The sequence below is a fragment of the Crinia signifera genome, chromosome 6 (genome assembly GCF_055691185.1).
Source record: "Crinia signifera chromosome 6, ASM5569118v1, whole genome shotgun sequence".
Lineage (NCBI taxonomy): Eukaryota > Metazoa > Chordata > Amphibia > Anura > Myobatrachidae > Crinia > Crinia signifera.
The window spans coordinates 110,046,391-110,064,449 of record NC_139222.1 but is presented as its reverse complement, the minus strand read 5'-3'; the positions used below and the strand labels follow the sequence as shown (position 1 = coordinate 110,064,449).

The window sequence follows — 18,059 nt, the reverse complement described above, 5'->3', positions numbered from 1 at the left end:
TATATAATTCAGAAGAATCAGAATCTGCTTTACTTATAATAAAATTATACAGTATTATACACGTTTGCTAAGAGCAACACATACTGTACTACTTTGTTTCCATCCCTACTCTACATAGAATTGAATAAATACCATATATACTCGAGTATAAGCCTACTTTTTCAGAACATTTTTTATGCTGAAAAAGCCCACCTCGGCTTATACTCGAGGGAGGGTCCAACTTGAGTCAATAAGTTTTCCCAGTTTTTTGTTGTAAAAAAAATTAACCTCCTATATGGATGTGTTCTAACTGTAAAAATGTTCAGTTATGACAGCCCATGTTCATTATAAGTCCTTCATGTCATAGGACTCTAGTGCCACTGAAAGACGCTCTTCGTATGCTCTTCTGTAATGACTGTGGGTTTCAAGTTCATCAAAGCTGGGTGGATGGGCATCACGGGTCATAAACTTTTGGTTAATATATTATTGTGTAGTAAATGCTTAATCACGTGTTAATGATGTTGACGCCAACCCCAAAAAAGTTGATATATTTTGAAATGGTGTAACTTGTGTTATGCCCACAATCTGGAATTTTTTTTTTTTTTAAACATTAACCAGCTTCAAATATATATTGGATCTTAATGGTAAGCAAATACCAAAACATGGTATCAACATGGTTTGCCTAATTAACTAAACAACATATTCCTCATATTGGGCCTTATTCTAGTTCACTCTTTCTGACAAAATCCTTCTTAGATGGACAATACCATGTGCACTACAGGGGGGAAGATGTAAAATGTGCAGAGAGAATTAAATTTGAGTGAGTTATTTTGTTTCTGTGCAGGGTAAATACTGGCTGCTTTATTTGACACTGCAATATAGATCTCACTTTGAAGTAAAACCCCACCCAAATCTAATTCTCTCTGCACAAGTAACATCTGCCCCACCTGCAGTGCACATGGTTTTGTCCATCTAAGAAGAAATTTGTCAGAAAGAGTGAACTAGAATAAGGCCCATTGTTCTTCAACAGCAGAAGTACAGTACATATCCCAGGGTTTTGGCATTTGGTGGAACATTATACACAAGTTATAAGGCCCATATTTCTATGCCAGATTCACGGTTCTGATGTGCCGGTCAGCAATCCGATTAGCCAATTGTTGGACCTTGATGATCTTTGATCCATTGGTGAATTGGGGAGAATTAAAACATTAAAAATAATGACGGTTGGAATCTGTGAGTCCGGTAAATCCAAAATGTTAAAATCCAACATGTTGGATTTTTTTGCTCTACTGACCCAGGCATCAGCGGGGGCTATTGCTCTGCTAATTAGTAATTTGGGTGTATTGCTGCAGATTAATCCAAAACACAGATGTATTGTGTCATCCTGCAAAAAAGAGGTTAATAGTAATTTTACTTATCTTTCTGCATTGCTTAGAAGTCGGATAATAATGTGGAGGATCAGACAGCGCAGCTTCTGATGTGATTCGAGTGCTCTGCCTGGCTGTGTTAGAATACTCCTATGCCCATTACCCCTTGTGTAGGAAGAATCAACAAAGCAATCACAATGACAAATAATCCTTATGCATTATGGAAAAATACCAAGAACACAAACCTTCCCAATATTCCTTCTAACTCATTTTAGTTTTTTGATCCCTTGCTGCCGCTTTGATCTTAATGTATGTGTGTTCGTTGCCTGTTGAACTTCTGTAATGGCTGCAATCGTTCGTGGCTCTTATCAGTATTCATTAATTCATGACGCTGGGTGTTTCTCAGCAGTAAAAAGGCAAGTGTTCCATTTCAGGGGTGATTACAAGCAAATCCACACTCAGACAAAGGACGGAACATAGAGAAACACTACAAGGAATTATGGGTTTGACAGTGGGGAAAAAAAAATCCCTTTACAATCAAAAAGCATTTTTTGAATGCATCGAATCACACGTTGAATGTGTTAGAATTAACATGTCCAGGGTGGAAAGTTACTGAAGTTGTGTTTTTGGATGTAACCAGGGAAAATGAACACTGCAGCGCCTCCTCCAAAAAATGGGCAGTATTCTACATCTCAACAGAGACCTTTCTTCTATGCACAGCCAACAGCACAACTACCTTTCCCAAATCCTTGGTACCTGAGTCAACTCTACAATCCATATTGTGTCCCCGGTACAGGCTTCAGAGGTGGAAATCCCTACTACCCATATTACCCTGTTGCACTCCATGAGTACCCTGGATTTTATGTCCCCCAGCATCAAATGAACATGAAAATGAACAGAAGACCTCATTTTAATCCCAATCCACCCTCTCCTATGTTTTACCATGACACAAGGTTTAGGCATTACAGCAGCCCAGGGAGAAGAACCGAAACCAAAGAAACCCAGACAGACCCAAGGCAGCAAGAATGTGTAACCAAAAAGCAATTGGTTACAGAAAGTAAAGGCTGTGACGCAGGAAACCTGGTATCCAATTCTTCTGGCATTAGCACAGAGCATTAAAATAACTCTGAGAATGTGGAGGTGACAGTGTCACCAGTGATGGCTCTGACAGAAAGAGACTTTAACAAAAATGCTTGCAACTCATCACAATACCGAAACATGCCTCCAAGAAGCTATGCATATGAGAAAGAGGAGGTAAGAATAAATTATGGAAGTGGTTCCCCTGCTGCTATACAGATGTGGAAATCGTATAAAGAAACAATACCTATATACGATGTGACAGTTGTTAAAGATATACCAGACAATGTAGTTCAGCGGGATCTGTATTGTGAGGGTGTGTTGTATGGCCCTCATCCAGGAGGAGAAGAGATTGCAGTGCAGAGTGTCTCCTTCTCTAACAAAGATGAGTGTAAACAGTCTTCTTCTGTACTCTGCCTTGATACTGTACAAGAAACAGGAACTCTGCCTTCACCTGTTCAAAACAGAAAGCAGAGAATTGAGACTAGTAAGCCAGCTAAGCAGAGTCTGAAATGAAAGACCTCTGAAGAGAGTGAATCTCAGTCTGTGCTGGTGGAATATGTTGACATTGTTCACCCTGGTTTCAATGCACAAGATGATGCCAAAGAAGACTCAGCGGGAAATTGGCTGGCTTGCTTTGAGAATGCAGAAAATAACTATGATAATGATTTGTATATGTCTCTCAGGAAGCAAAAGCGACCAAGCATATTAAGTGTAACCTCTGAGGAGCTTTCTTCCAGAGATGAAGGGTCATCTATGGATAATGCCTCAGTTTCTTACTTTGTCCCTGATTATATGCTGAGGAAAACTTTGTATGCTTTCCGAAGAAATGTTGAAAGCTTGGAGAGGGAGAGAATTCAAAGCAGTGGCTCTCTGAAAGAAGAGATACCCGAGAAGCATGCCAGTAGCCAATACAGTTCAAGGATGAAGGCTAGAGATATTTCAATCAAAAGTCGGCCAATTGGTGTGACTGTAAGAGGTTTAAGCAAGAAGAAACTATTTTCCGTTAAGAAGAAACCAAGAAAAAGCCAGTCACTGTCTGAACCAGAAGATTCAGAGGAATATTGGGTATTGGAGGAAGAGAACTTGCACGGTTTTGATTTAGATGAGGTGAAGATGAAGAATATTACTTTGAGGAAAGTTTTCCAAAGCAGCAGCTAGACCTTAGCAAAAGTAACTTCTTTAAGCAGATTGCTCAGAAAAGGATTTTATGGAAACCTCTGAAAGGGGCATTTCCAGCCCAATTTATTGGGTGGCCAGTCAAAGAAAAAATAAAGTGAAGAAATAGGATGCATGTGAAGCCTCGGGGCAGGTGCATAGACTAAAGCAGTGTGACTATGGCAGCTATGAGAAGTCCGATCGAGGATACAAAGAGGTGTCTGAACAGAAGAAATCCCTGGCGAAACCAGTAGGTGGAAAACCTCAAAAGAAAACCTCTGGGGCAACTGTTGAAGAGTACTGCGTTGGAAGAGGTGCTAAGCCCAAATTCTGCAAACCTACATATCATCGGCAAGATCCACCCAAAATCAAAGAGCAAGACAAGTCTCCAAAAAAGAAGGGAACATTCAACTAAAACTGATACAGAAGAAATAGAGGCATGGGAGATTCCCAGATAATTTTTTTTATAGAGGTCAAAACTTAAGAAGAGGTGGCACCAAGAAAAAGTAGTGAAGCTGCATATTTAGTGTATTTAAAGCAGGCATGTCCAAAGTCCGGCCCGGGGGCCAATTGCGGCCCGTGATGTCATTTCAAGCGGCCCGCAGCCTCCAGCCAGAAGCGGGCAGCTGGAGGCTGACATGGGATGCACAGGACTCTAGAGGTGGGACCCCGGCGAGCGCGCCTTTACCTTGCTGGCTTGGTGTCTGCATTAGTGAGGGGGTGCTGGCTGCCACTGTGAGATGTGTTTGCCATCTTTCAGATGAGTATGTGTCCCACTCTTGCTGCTGCAATTATATATAACCCTCCACCACGATCACAGTGACAGCAGTGTGCAGGGAGGGGGGAGCAGCAAAGGGGAAGCTTGCTCCCATAATATGCTGAGCAGAGAAGGGCTGCAGGAGCCCAAGCATCTGTCTCCTGCAGGGTATATACAGTGAAGGGAGGCAGTATGTGGTACATTCAGAGAAGGGTGGGTAGGCTGGGGGACATAATAATTGGGAGCAGAGTGGGGGGCATACAGTGAATGGGTAAATACAGCAAAGGAGGGGCATTTTATGGGATTATACAGTGAAAGGGGCAGAGTGGGGGACATACAGTGAATGGGGGCAGGCTGGGGGACATACAGTGAATGGGGCAGGCTGGGGGACATACAGTGAATGGGGGCAGGCTTTGAGACATAAAGTGAATGGGGGCAGGCTGGGGGACATACAGTGAATGGGGCAGGCTGGGGGACATACAGGGAATGGGGGCAGGCTGGGGGACATACAGTGAATGGGGGCAGGCTGGGGGACATACAGTGAATGGGGGCAGGCTGGGGGACATACAGTGAATGGGGGCAGGCTGGGGGGCATACAGTGAATGGGGGCAGGCTGGGGGACATAGAGTGAAGGAGTGGCACGCTGGGGGACATACAGTGAAGGAGTGGCACGCTGGGGGACATACAGTGAAGGAGTGGCACGCTGTGGGACATTCAGTGAATGAGGGGCATGTTGGGGGACATACAGTGAAGGAGGGGCACGCTGGGGGACATACAGTGAAGGAGGAGCACCAGGGGCGTAACTATAGCACCGCAGCCCCCACGACCGCGGTGGGCGCTATGCATGTGCGGGCGCCGGGGGCTGCAGTGCTATAGTTACGTTACACCCCGCCGCCCGCCGCACCATCCCCAGTCTTTACCTTTGCAGGTGGGGGGGACGCTGCGAGGCGGCTGGGGGGACGGATGCTGCGGGGGACACAGCTGCGGCAATTACTTACAGCTGAGCAGGGCAGGGGGAGCCGGGAGCTGTCTGTACTGAAGAAGAAAAAAAAGCCCATACAATGAATGGGCAGCCTGTGATTGGCTGCTGAGCGCTCTCTCAGCCAATTGCTGACTGGCTGAGAGAGCGCTCAGCCAATCACAGGCTGCCGATTCATTGTATGGGCTTTTTTTTTTTTTTTTTCGTACTGACAGTGACAGCTCCCGGCTCCCCCTGCCCGGCTCAGCTGTAAGTAATTGCCGCCTCTGTGTCCCCCAGCCGCCTCGCAGCGTCCCCCCACCTGCATTGACGGCTACCTGGGGGAGCGGCAGGCGGCGCAGATGGAGACCGGGGGCGCGGCGGGAGAATATAAAGAAATCTTATTCAAAAGACCGGGTGGCCGCTGATTGGCTGATAGCTCAGCCAATCAGCGGCCGCCCGGTCTTTTGAATAGGATTTCTTCCTATTCTCTCGCCGCGCCCCCGGTCTCCATCTGCGCCCCCGGTCTCCATCTGCGCCGCCTGTGGTCCTCGCCTGCCGCTCCCCCAGGTACCCACTTATATATCGGATCTGAATCTAGACTGCGGGGGTTGGTGCGGGGGTTGGTGCGGCGGGTGGCGGGCGGAGGGGCGGGTGAGTGGCTGGGCGCCCTCCCTTTAACGGCGGGGGGGGTGCCCTCCCTTTAACGGCGGGGGGGCGCCCAAAATGTAGTTACGCCACTGAGGAGCACGCTGGGGGACATACAGTGAAGGAGGGGCACGCTGGGGGACATTCAGTGAAGGAGAGGCACGCTGGGGGACATAAAGTGAAGGAGGGGCATGCTGGGGAACATAGAGTGAATGGGGGCACACTGGGGGACATACAGAGTGGGGGATCATTCTGATGTGATTAATGGTTCAAAGAATGTCAGGCTGAATGGTCGGCCCCCCACACATTTTCATGTCACCATATCTGGCCCTCTTTGCAAAAAGTTTGGACACCCCTGATTTAAAGTATATTTATTTAATGTATCTGTGTGTGAGTTTTGCATGTAGCAAAAATTGTTTTACTCCTGATAGGAAGCCCTACCTACCCATTGATTTTTGTGTAGCCCTGTAGTTTTTCTATGCACCAGAGGGGAAAATGAAACTATAAATATAGAAAGGAATAAACAAGACACAATGAATTTATTGCAGTTTGACATTTTGAATATAAAAATGTAAATATATTGAATGGTACATAATTGAAAAGGCACTTTAATGTAAATACCACTGAAGTCACAAGTATAACAGCATTGAATAAAGTTTAATATACCGGTGGCCGGGGTGGGGAGGCCGGCGGGGACAGGGGGGGGGAGGCGCCCCCCCATTAACGGTGGGGGGGTCGCCCCAAACCAAGCTACGCCACTGCACAGAGGACTCATACAATTTATTTTATGCTGTGTATAGATGACTTTACTAGATTATATACATTACTATTACCAAATAAGGGTTTTTCTTGACGTAATTCTTCACTCCGTAAAGCACGTAATGATAATAGTCAAACTCATCATATGCACTGCAGCATAGGCCTGGTCTTGACTTTTCCATAATGCAGCTTTCTGCATCAGCATTACCGTTTCCCACTTTCTGAGATGTGCAGCAAAAGCAAGTAAGTAGAAAATAATTACCACAAAGTAAATTGCATCTCCTCTCCTCTTTAACTTAGTCATATGGATATGTTAACTGATACTATCTGAAGGAATATTAACTTGAAATCTGTCAAAGGAGACCGGTTATTCTGTTTTCCCCCAACAGATATTTACCCCAGCAATGATAAACTTACTGGGGATTCCTGTCTCCTTTGCAACCTCTACAATCTGATTTTTATATTTATATTTTTATTTGTTGTTATATTTTTTATATGTATCCCTGTTTGTGTCTATAGATCTTTTTTTGTATGTCTGTTATTGTGTATAAAGTGAACTAGTTTGTACGGAAGGGATCAGCATGAGATACAGCATTTTGCTGTGAACAACTTGATTAAATTAGACACCTGTAATTGATTCCTAGATAAGTGAGCAGGTATTTAAACCCCTGTTATATAGCCAAATACCACTCCTGTTGAAAAAGCTGCCCTGAGCGCGTCAAAACACATCCGAGGACTGGAAAACCCCTGACCTCCTTATTGACTGAACACTCGCCGTTGGATCACAGCTAGTGATGGGTAGTTCGTGAATGATTAGTTCAAAATGATCTAATCTTCAAAGTGAACTAAATCGTTCAGATCACTGCTCTGGCAAAGATTAATTAGTTCATTTAGTTCACCAGGAAGTAAAGCAAGTGGGAGATGTAACACACAGACAGACAGAGCCCAGCAGCTGCATACCTCCCAACTGTCACGATTCCGTCGGGACAGTCCAGATTTTCGGGTCCTGTCCCGACGTCCCACCCGCGGCAGGCATTGTCCCGCTGCGGGGGGTGGCAGTTGGGAGACCCCCCAATCTAGTAGAATAGACGCTGTGCGCCACAGGTTTATATCCAACTCCATGCCCACTTGGATAGTAGGGGTATGAAAAGGACCCATTTTTCCATAGGAATCATTTTAACATTGATTCCTATGGAAAAATCGGGTCATCGCATCCGATATCGGATGCGATGCGATGCGATGCGATGCGATATCGCATCGCATCGCATCTGATTGTATGCCTTAACTTAAGGCATACAATCAAAAAATCGGCAGCCCAGATACTACATAAGTACCAAAAAATGTTCTGAAAAAGTAGGCTTATACTCGAGTATATATGGTATGCAGCCACAGACACAGTGCTGGCTGCTGCATGTTATACAGTATACTGTAGTAGCTCTGTTTACTCCACATTACAGTCAGAGATGGATATGTATGAACCTTCATGATACATACAGTGGAGCAGTTGCCCCTAGCAACCAATCAGCAACTGGTTACTTTGCAAATTCTCTACTTTATCTCTCTCTAAGGTCAGCTAAATTGGGGCAAGGGGACATGTTTTTTTCTAATTACTGTATTTTAAAAGCAGAAAAAAATTGACTTATTAAATTACTCTGAATTTGGGTATTTTACTTGCATATTATGGAATATTATGGAAGGTAAAATAATAACCACAATGGGATTAATATTGCAGAGCTAAACAATAAACATGTCACTAGAAGGGTGCTGTATAACTTATTGCTTTTCTAAACTAGAAAATAATCTGATTTATTAAACATACAGTATATAATCATTTTAACAAGACTGTAACTCCTACAATGAGCTAGTATTACAATGCCTGCTCTGTGTGTCATAATCTAGTCTAGTTCATCTAGATCCATGCACTCCTCTCAGTCTCTGAGTCAGTGCTGGAATAATGAACTAAATGAACTAGATGAACTAATCTTCTGATCTAATCTTTTGGGTGAACTAGATCATAATGAACTAGTCACCAAAACGAACTAGATTTCCCATCACTAATCACAGCGCCCTCCCTCCCAGCACGCTGAGACCTGCCGCACATCCCCCAGCACAGTCTGAGCCTCACCAATATCTCCAAAACTCAGGGGTGTATGTTGGTGAGACAAGCCCCATTCGATTTAAACCCTCAAGATGCTGGATACGAGCACTCAGACTCATTAGTTAAATAAACAATTGCTATCAATTTTGTACACAAAAGTTGCTACTGTATATTCCTCATCAGTTGAATTATACATACTGTACTGTATATTTCTGTTTAGATAATTTTTTTATATTGTGATATTGATTCCCCCGGGAGGTCTATTTATTTGTTAGTTACTATGTATTCATCCATGCTGCTATAAATAATACTATTTAGTAATTTTATCATTGTTGTCTGTTTGTGATTTAAGCGCCATCTGAACCCCCCTGTGTTTCCCAATGTGTTTTGGGGGCTGGCATTCCCTCATTCAGGTGGCTGCTGAGTTGCAAACACATTTGCTGACCTCTCCACACTTAAGCGCTGTTGACAAAAAACCCTTTTGCATTCAAAATGACACTGATGGTTATGCTATGAAGTATTTTCTTCTAAATACTACGGTGAATAGCTTTCTTTTGGTTTAGCAATTATATACATGACTTAACTTTAGCTGCTTCATTTGCTATTAAGTAGATAATGCAATGCCTTATCTATTTCAACTATTTTATACTCTGAATATAAACATTAACATTGCCAAAAACACTTATAAGGAAATATTATATATATTTTAACACACCAGAACAAACCAACCCCAGGTTGGCCAGTCATTTACTTGTAGTTCACCTACAGTGCTATTTGATTTAAGTACTCTCAGGAATCTTTATCAAGGTCCACTGTTTTTATGTGCCTATTAAATTGTACGTCACCATGTATATATCCCTAATTCATTCAACTGGCCCTGTCACAGAGAGAGATACAAAGGGACATCATATATTGGGGTATATTCAATGGTGCCGGTGAGCCTCTGACGGCAAGCAGTGCCAATAGCTCGACGGCAGAGTATTCAACGGCATCCCCTTCACTCACCGTTTCCACCTGTTTTTTTCCAGCGAGGTGGAAAATGGTGAGTGCAGCCATTAAAACGGCAGGGCTCGCCACAAAATGCAGTGGGCTCGCTGCATTTGTCACGAACCTCGCCGTTCTGGGAAATCTCTGGCGGCGAGGATTTCCCCAGTACATTGAATACATCAAGTGGCCGGCAAGGGGATTAGACAGCGAGGATGGCTTGTTTTTGGCGAGGATCACCACCCTCACTGCACAAACCCCCCTCATTGTCAGCATTGCATATCGCCCTATATCTCACGGCACTGGTTAAAGTTGAGTGTATATTTCTGTCTATTGTTGTTTCTGTTTCTGTTATTTATTAAGAAACTAGGTGATTCATCACGCCCTATGGGTGCTCTTCACACCAGCGTAAGGGGCTGCTCCCCCTTAATTTGTGAACTTTGTATTGTGAGAAATATGGTTAGAATTGTATGAAAGATGCCCTGTATTGCAACTTGAGTTATAGGTGAAATGTGTTAAATAGAGAGCATATCATTTGGAAGGGGGTGTGTATTGTATTGTTTTTGTTTAATTAAAAAGCGGTTACAGAGTAAGATGTACTTTGATAGTGTGGAGGGTACAGTGACATGTGTGGGCCTGTGTGTGTGTGTGTGTGTGTGTGTGTGTGTGCAATAGTATAGTATGATGTTTTTGAGTCAGCTGCTCCCCACTGGCGGAGGTCACAACACAGAAAAACAGGAGGCTGGGTAGTGATAGGGATGTGTGGGCATAAGGGGGACTAAAGAGGAGGGTGGGGGACACTGTGCAGCTTCTGCCAGTGGGTGAGGGTCCAGCGTGGCAGCACAGGAGTACAGGATGGTGGCCCTGACTCAGTGTCTCCTCCTACTGGGTGGGAGTTAGGGTGCATGAGAGCAGGAGGCTGGGCTATGAGGCGTGATAGGGGTATGTGGGCAACACAGAGTCAGCGATTCCCCAGTGGGGGAAGTTACGGTTCAGGAGAGCAGGAAGCTGGGTAATGATAGGTGTGTGTGGGCATAAGGGGGACTAAAGAGGAGGGTGGGGGATACTGTGCAGCTTCTGCCAGTGAGTGAGGGTACAGCGCTGCAGCACAGGAGTACAGGATGGTGGCCCTGACTCAGTGTCTCCTCCTACTGGGTGGCAGTTAGGGTGCATGAGAGCAGGAGGCTGGGATATGAGGCATGATAGGGGTATGTGAGCAACACAGCATCAGGGACTCCCCAGTGGTGGAAGTTACGGTTCAGGAGAGCAGGAAGCTGGGTAGTGATAGGGGTGTGTGGGTATGAGGGGGACTAAAGCTTTTGCACTGGTGCAGAGGAGGTCACTGTACAGCTCCAGGCAGTGGGTGAGCATCCAGCATGCCAGCGCAGGAGTACAGGATGGTGCCCCTAAATCAGTGTCTCCTCCTACTGGGTGGGATTTAGGGTGTATGAGAGCAGGAGGCTGGGTGGTAAAGCATGATAGGGGAATGGGTGAGCGGGTCCCCACTGGTGGAAGTTACGGGGCAGGAGAACAGGAGGCAGGGCAGTGATAGGGGTGTGTGAGCATGAGGGGTAGTAAAGATTTTTGGCTGTTGCAGAGAAGGGATGGCCATTGGTGCAGACGCCATCGATGGTTGGCATTGATGGCGATTTTGCACCCTGCCATCGATAGTAGTAAAATATTACTTGGATAACCATCGATTGTTGTAGCTATCGATGGTCATCCATTATATCTGACTGAATAGGCCGTGGGTCAATCAGAACTCGGCACCTTAAAAAAATTTAAACTTGATCGGTTCTCCTTTGCCATCGATGTAGGGAAACCATCTGGTCCTCCCACATCGATGGCAAAAGTATTCAACATCGGCCATAAACCATCGAGGATTTGAAATCATTGATGGTCGATGGGCATCCCTAGAACTGGAGGAGGGTGGGGGGACAGTATGCAGTTCCCTGCAGTGGGTAAGTGTTTCCTCCCACTGGGAGGGAGTGAGGGTGCATGAGAGCAGGAGGCTGTATAATAGTGGCAAGACATTGATAAAAGTTGTGGCGCTGGTGCAGAGGACTGTGGGGATACTTCTGGCTTCTGCCAATGGGGGAACCTGCAGGGCGGCAGCCAGGGCCTGATATCCCACCTAGGGGCGGCACCTTCTTGTGGCAGTACAGGATCCCCCATTCTCATGGGGGTCCGTGAAATGCGGGAGCTGGGTCGCGGGGGTCCGCTGGGGGGGGGGGAATTGCGGGAAGGGGGCCGGGTGGGTCCACAAATTGCGGGAGTGGCGCGGGGGTCCGGGAATATCGGGGGCGGGGGTCCGTGAAACGCAGGAGGGGGCGCGGGGGTGCCGCAAATTGCGGGAGGGGCGGGCGCCGTGAATCAAGGGAGAAGGGGCGCGGGGCCTGAATTGCGGGAGGGGGGGAGGTTGTGGGAGTTCGTGAATCCCATGGGGGGCGAATCGCTGGAGGGGGGGGTCGCGGGGGTCCGCAAATCGCGGGAGGGGTGGCGTGTGCGGGGGGGCCCTGAATTGCGGGAAGGGGGGTAGCGGGATCCGTGAATCGCGGAAGGGGTGACGTGAATTGCGTGAGAGTGGGGTGGGGGTGTGAATCGCGAACAGCGGGAAGGGGGGGTTGCTGGATGCCGTGAATCGCGGGGGGTCCGTGGGGGCCGCGAATCGTGGGAGAGGGGGTTGCGGGGGTCCGCGAATCGCGGGAGGGGGGGTGCGGGGTGGGTGCTGCCGTGAATCGCGGGAGGGGGGGTGTCACCTGGTGGCTGTCGAGTAATGGTGGATGGTGGGCGTGTACCGTAGCCCTGGCTGGCCGGGGGAGGTGATGTCAAGGGGGTGGTGGTTTGTATCACACTGGTCTTTTCCCTACGGGGGGCGGGTTTGTGTAGAACGCTGGGCGGGAACATTATACACACAGGGGATGAGTGTCTTTTCCTTAGGGGGGGCGGGTTTGTGTAGAACGCTGGGCGGGAACGTTATACACACAGGGGATGAGTGACAGATCTGGCTAAATATATAAGAGAGGTCTAATGGACAATAAATCTATTTTATCACTCTTTATGGACTGTGACATTGGTTATTCGACTTACTGTAAATAATCAATTTTACTCTATTATGAAGATGTTAGAAATAATTGCTACAGTACTAATCTATTTATACTACATACAGTATATGTATGATTTTTGTTTCTCTTTATAAATAAAGTTTAAACTGCTAATCATGATGTGTCTGAGATTTCCGTTCATGCTTTTGAATTTAGGTTTAGACACTCTTAATCTAGACAGCTCTTGCAGCATTTGATAATCCTAATTAAAATAAATTTAGGATTAATTATTTGAGCAGTAATTAGTAGTACAATGGCAGCACTAGAGGAGCAGACAGCTGTGGTATTCTAATTAGTGAATCTGGTGTCAGTGAAATAGCGAGTTGCTAGTAGTTCCATGGCTGGGGCTCTGCGTACTTGGGGGTGTTAGTGTTAGCTGAGACAGCCAGGTCAAGGGTGAGATTGAAGAAAACATGATTAAGGGAGCTATTGTGTTCAGGGCCACAGGGAGGGGTGTGTGAGCCATACCATAGCTCCACAGCCACTGCATATGGCTAGGAGAGAGACCTGTCTTGGCAATGCAGTTCTGCAGCGCAATCTCTGACAATAGATACTTGTTAGTGTTTACGCCAGATGTTTCTGGGGTTGCCGTTGAATCAGGTTGTGGTTAACATCCCATTGGACATAATGCCAGCAGTCAGAATACCGATGCTTGTGGCCACAAGACTGGCACAGAATTCCCAAAATTAATGGGGATAGGACATGGAATACTGATTGCTGGCAAACCAAATGTAAGTATGTGGGATTGGTTAGTGTAAGACTGGGGGGGGGGGGGGGGGGGGGGAATGGTTATTTATAGGCACTAGCCAGTGACTACATGAGGGTGGGAATGGGAGGGTTAGGTTTAGTCTACGGAGTGGAATGGTTTAGGGTTAGTCATCTATAAGGGAGGTAGGGTTAGCCTGCGGGGTGGGAGGGTTAAGTTTAGGCTGCGGGTATGTTAAGATTAGGCACTAATGGGGAGGGATAGGTTAAGGCTGTGGAGGGGGGTGGGTTAGGGTAAGGATGCAGGGAGGAAGGCAAGTATACCGGATGCCGGTGTGGGTGTTCTGACCTCCAACATTCTGACCTCCAACATCCACTCAATTTGGGAAAAAATATATAGAATTGGGAAATATATAGAGTGGGGAATTCAGTTTACACGCTGTAGTATACAGCTGTGATATTTTCAGGACTACATCATCTCTGTTTAAGGTCCTGCGATTATTAGGTACTGTAATATACTTATCGCCCTGATGTTTCACTTAAACATAAAATAAGTGCATTGTGTATCATTCAAGTAACAGGCTGTCTTCCACGACAACCGCTATGTGTTCAGGAAGCTTACTACCATCTTGTTTTGTACTTTTAAGTGAATATATTTTTAATTTTTATTATGTTATTTATAGTATTATAAAACTGAGGCAAAGGTAGCTCAGGAGTATAACATAAAAGGTAATAAATTGCTGGATGTAAGTGCAGTCCACAGTCCTAGCTTATCTGCCAGAGACCATGATGATATATTGAGTCTATTGTACCCACACAGCTGCTGGTAATGAGGCTTTGCAGGATAAACCGCAATAAAACACACTGATCACCTGCATTAATCCTCTCGCCTTTATACCTTCGCTGAAAGGAAGCCTTGTATTTATGTAAAACAGAGTAAATTACATTGGGAACAAAACACAAGGGATTTGAAGATGATTAGCTCAGTGGAGTGTCTGGTTGTTGGTTTTTTTTTTGCCAACATGAGATTATTTTTAATAAATGAAAAAAGTGCCACCAAATTAAGCATATTGAGTGCAGAGTTTTATAATTTGCCACTTAAAATTCTGAGTGTCTCTGGGCTATGCGTGCAATAAGTACTTTTTTTTTTTCCAGCATTTATGTTGTCATTATTTAGGTGGCACTGTTGCTTTTGGCTTTATAATATTTGTAATGGGAATTGTGGTTTATTGTATTTTTCTGACCAAAGTTTCTTTTATGTATAGTGTATTGCTACTGTTCCCGCAAGGCAGGACCATAAACTCAATCTATTCCACCGAATAAACAACTTTCATTGCATTAAAATGGTCTGAAAAAATTAAATGGTGTTGAAAATCACCTTTAACATTACTTAGAGAGGCATTACATTTCAGTCTACAGGACAAAAAGGTTTTCATAACTACTTTTACGATCATTATTGTGTAATTCACAAAAAAAAGGTTAAAGGTTGATATTTTTCTTTTATTGATGTTACAACTCCTGGATTTTTACAAACACGCGTGTAAATGTTCAATAAGCCCTACTCACCATTACATTAATAGTGTTTTGTTCAAAATAAACAATGAAAGACAAAATGAATGATTGCTGTACTGTGTGAGCCACCAGTTTACTCCAGACTTTTTACATTTATGTCTGAAATCACCACACGTCAACCTCTGTTTTCACCTTTGTCGCACAGGAGCTGCTAACTTATGGTTTGTCTTGATCCATGGCAAATCAGTACAGATATGCACGGTTATTGCTTAGAGGCAGTGGGCCTCTCCTGATACTCCTGCCCAGGGGTACCAGGGAAAGAGAAAATAAGGTTTTTCGCCAAATCAAACCGCAAAATATAGGGGTCAATCCAATTCCATGTAATGAATTCGCCGGTGTGAGTCATTGAGGCAGGCCGAGATTCGGTTTAGAATCTCTGCTGAGTTCACAGTGGCCAAGATTTGCACAAAAGTGCACATTGCCTCAAAGGGCTCTGAACACTTTGCGTGAAGTGGGGCTTTTTTCCAACAAAAAGTGTGCCAAAAGGCAATTCATTAATAAGTGAGCACCACCTGTTTAGCACAGCTCGTAGTCAACACAGTGGGCAATAAAATGTAATGGTACCCATGAAAAGCACTCCAGGTATAAAAAACATTTTATGGAAATAAGCAGACTCAAATACATAGCAGTGTGAACAATGTAAGATGGAGGTTGTCATCTTCTTACATGACACATTCGCTCACTCACGTTGACTCTGTAAACTGCAGAGACTCGCAGCTCACTGAGTCGTGTGTCTCCCCCCCCCCCCCCCCCCACTCGGAGACACTTGTTTTTTGAGGGGACGCCAAAACTGACTTTTAAGATATACTTTTGTTGTGGAATTAAATCCCACTTTTATCTGCAGCATTTTCTCTCCTTGTTATGTGTAGTCTTTTCTAAGTACCAGTTACTATAGCCTATATTTTCTTCCATTTGTAGGATTTAAGATTTCTTTATAGAGAACTGGATTATTAGATACCTAAATATTTTAATTGGAATATTAATGTACATTTAAATGGGTGTGTGTTCGAATAATGTGAGGAATAATATATGAAAAAGGGTCCCAAATATTGGCTGGTATATACTGAGATGGTTTAAACTCAGTTGTACCATACCAATATATTGTGGAGCACTCTACATACTTGTTGCAGTCGCAGAATTGGCTTGCATTGTACAAACCAGCTGACCAAGCTTATCAATACATTACACAAAATCATAACATTACAACAAGGATATATACCAGAAAAGAGAGATTATTTACAAAGCAGACACGTCAATACTTTCATTTAGATCTGCTGGAACTAATGAATTCAGGGTATATGTCCAATAGGACTCTCTTTTAGATAGTTTTAATTCTCTGTTCACTCCTCTCTGATCTTCATTGAGATATTCAAGTCTTGTGAACTTAAGTTCATTAGTACCTGAGTTATGGAATAGTGAGACTGTGTAAGTTATCTTATTTTTGATGTTTTTCAGATGTTCTTGTAAGGAAAGTTTTTTTCATATGTTTAGTTTTTTCTACTTAGTGCAATCTGCACTTGGATGTGATCCTATAGATGAGAAAGTGACAATGTCTCTTAACTTGAATTCTCTCTTGCAGTGCCGGTTTTACCTATGGGCTGCACCCCCCCAGGTGAAATCCGCCACTGTAGTGAAGCCAGATGCAGTCTGTGAGACTGCACTGGCTTCAATGTGACTGGCAGTGACTTCCAGTCAACCAGGGCAGTCCCATTGGGAGGTTTTCCCTCCCCCAGGGGCTGCCTCTCTGGCTTCTATGGGCAGTAACCGCAGCTGCCCATAGAACCAGGGGCAGGCGCATGCCCAGTACCTAGTTTGGTAATGCTCATGCGCAGGTCCCAGTGTCTGTCATCTGTATTGTACAGGCACAAGGACTGGGATTTAACTCCTATGGGCTGCTGCCGAAGCAGCCCAAAGAAGGTAGGGGCCAGAGCATGCGCAGTACAGAGATCGGTATTGCGCATGCGGCAGTGCCTGTCATCATCCAAGCACAGGGACCGCAGCGGAGGCAAGGACTGCCCATGAACATTGGCGCTGGGGATTGCCTAGGAGCAGTGGCAGCGGGGATCTCGGGAAACAGGAGTCAATACATTTGTTGAAAGGGTAATATCCAATTTTTTTTTTAAATGTATTCCTTATTATTAGTAGATGGTAAATTATTAGGTGCCAATTTACTTTTCAAATTTGGGGCTTTCTGAAAAATGACCCTGGGTTTCTTGGAAGATCAAGAATAAGAATTAGGTCCTACCATCCTTTAATAGAATGTTCCAATTTTTTCAAGGATTTTTTAATTTTCTCTATTCTCCAAGTTCTACTGTGTTATAAACATTTAAACATTTGTTTTCTTTAAATAGTTCATTTCTTTCTGTAAAAAAAGTCTTTTTTTCTAGCTATTTCTATATGCTCTTTGTTATAACCTTGTTCAGTAAACATATTGACTAGTGATTGTGATTGTTTTCTATATTGATCTCTGCAAGTTTTCCATAGTCTTAAAAACTGAGAGAAGGGTGTATTATTTTTCCAACTTGATAAATGACAGATCTCTGCAGGTATGTAGCTGTTAGCATCAGTTTCTTTGGGAAAAAAAAGGATGTGTTAGTAATATTTGATTCATTATCCTCTAAAATTTAGGTCTAAATAGTCAATTATTACCACATTTATAAGTGAACTTTAAGTTATACTCGTTTCCGTTGATACAGCTCCTAAAGTTTCCTACGCTTTTGATATTTCCAGCTCAGATTAGTATAGTATTAAGTTATCAATGTATCTACTGAACATTTTTAATATTTTTTCAAAATGTATATTGTAAATTAACTCTGGTACTTTCCTAGCACGGCACCCAGATTTTCTACGTACGCTAACGTAGTGAAATCACATCGCATCACATGCACTTTTT

The 18,059-nt window shown here is 44.4% G+C and overlaps 1 pseudogene; it reads left to right on the top strand.

Annotated features, from left to right (window-relative positions):
• Positions 1-1,900: 1,900 nt before the first annotated feature.
• On the top strand, positions 1,901-4,091 carry LOC146009628 (uncharacterized; annotated as a pseudogene).
• The last annotated feature ends 13,968 nt before the right edge of the window (positions 4,092-18,059 follow it).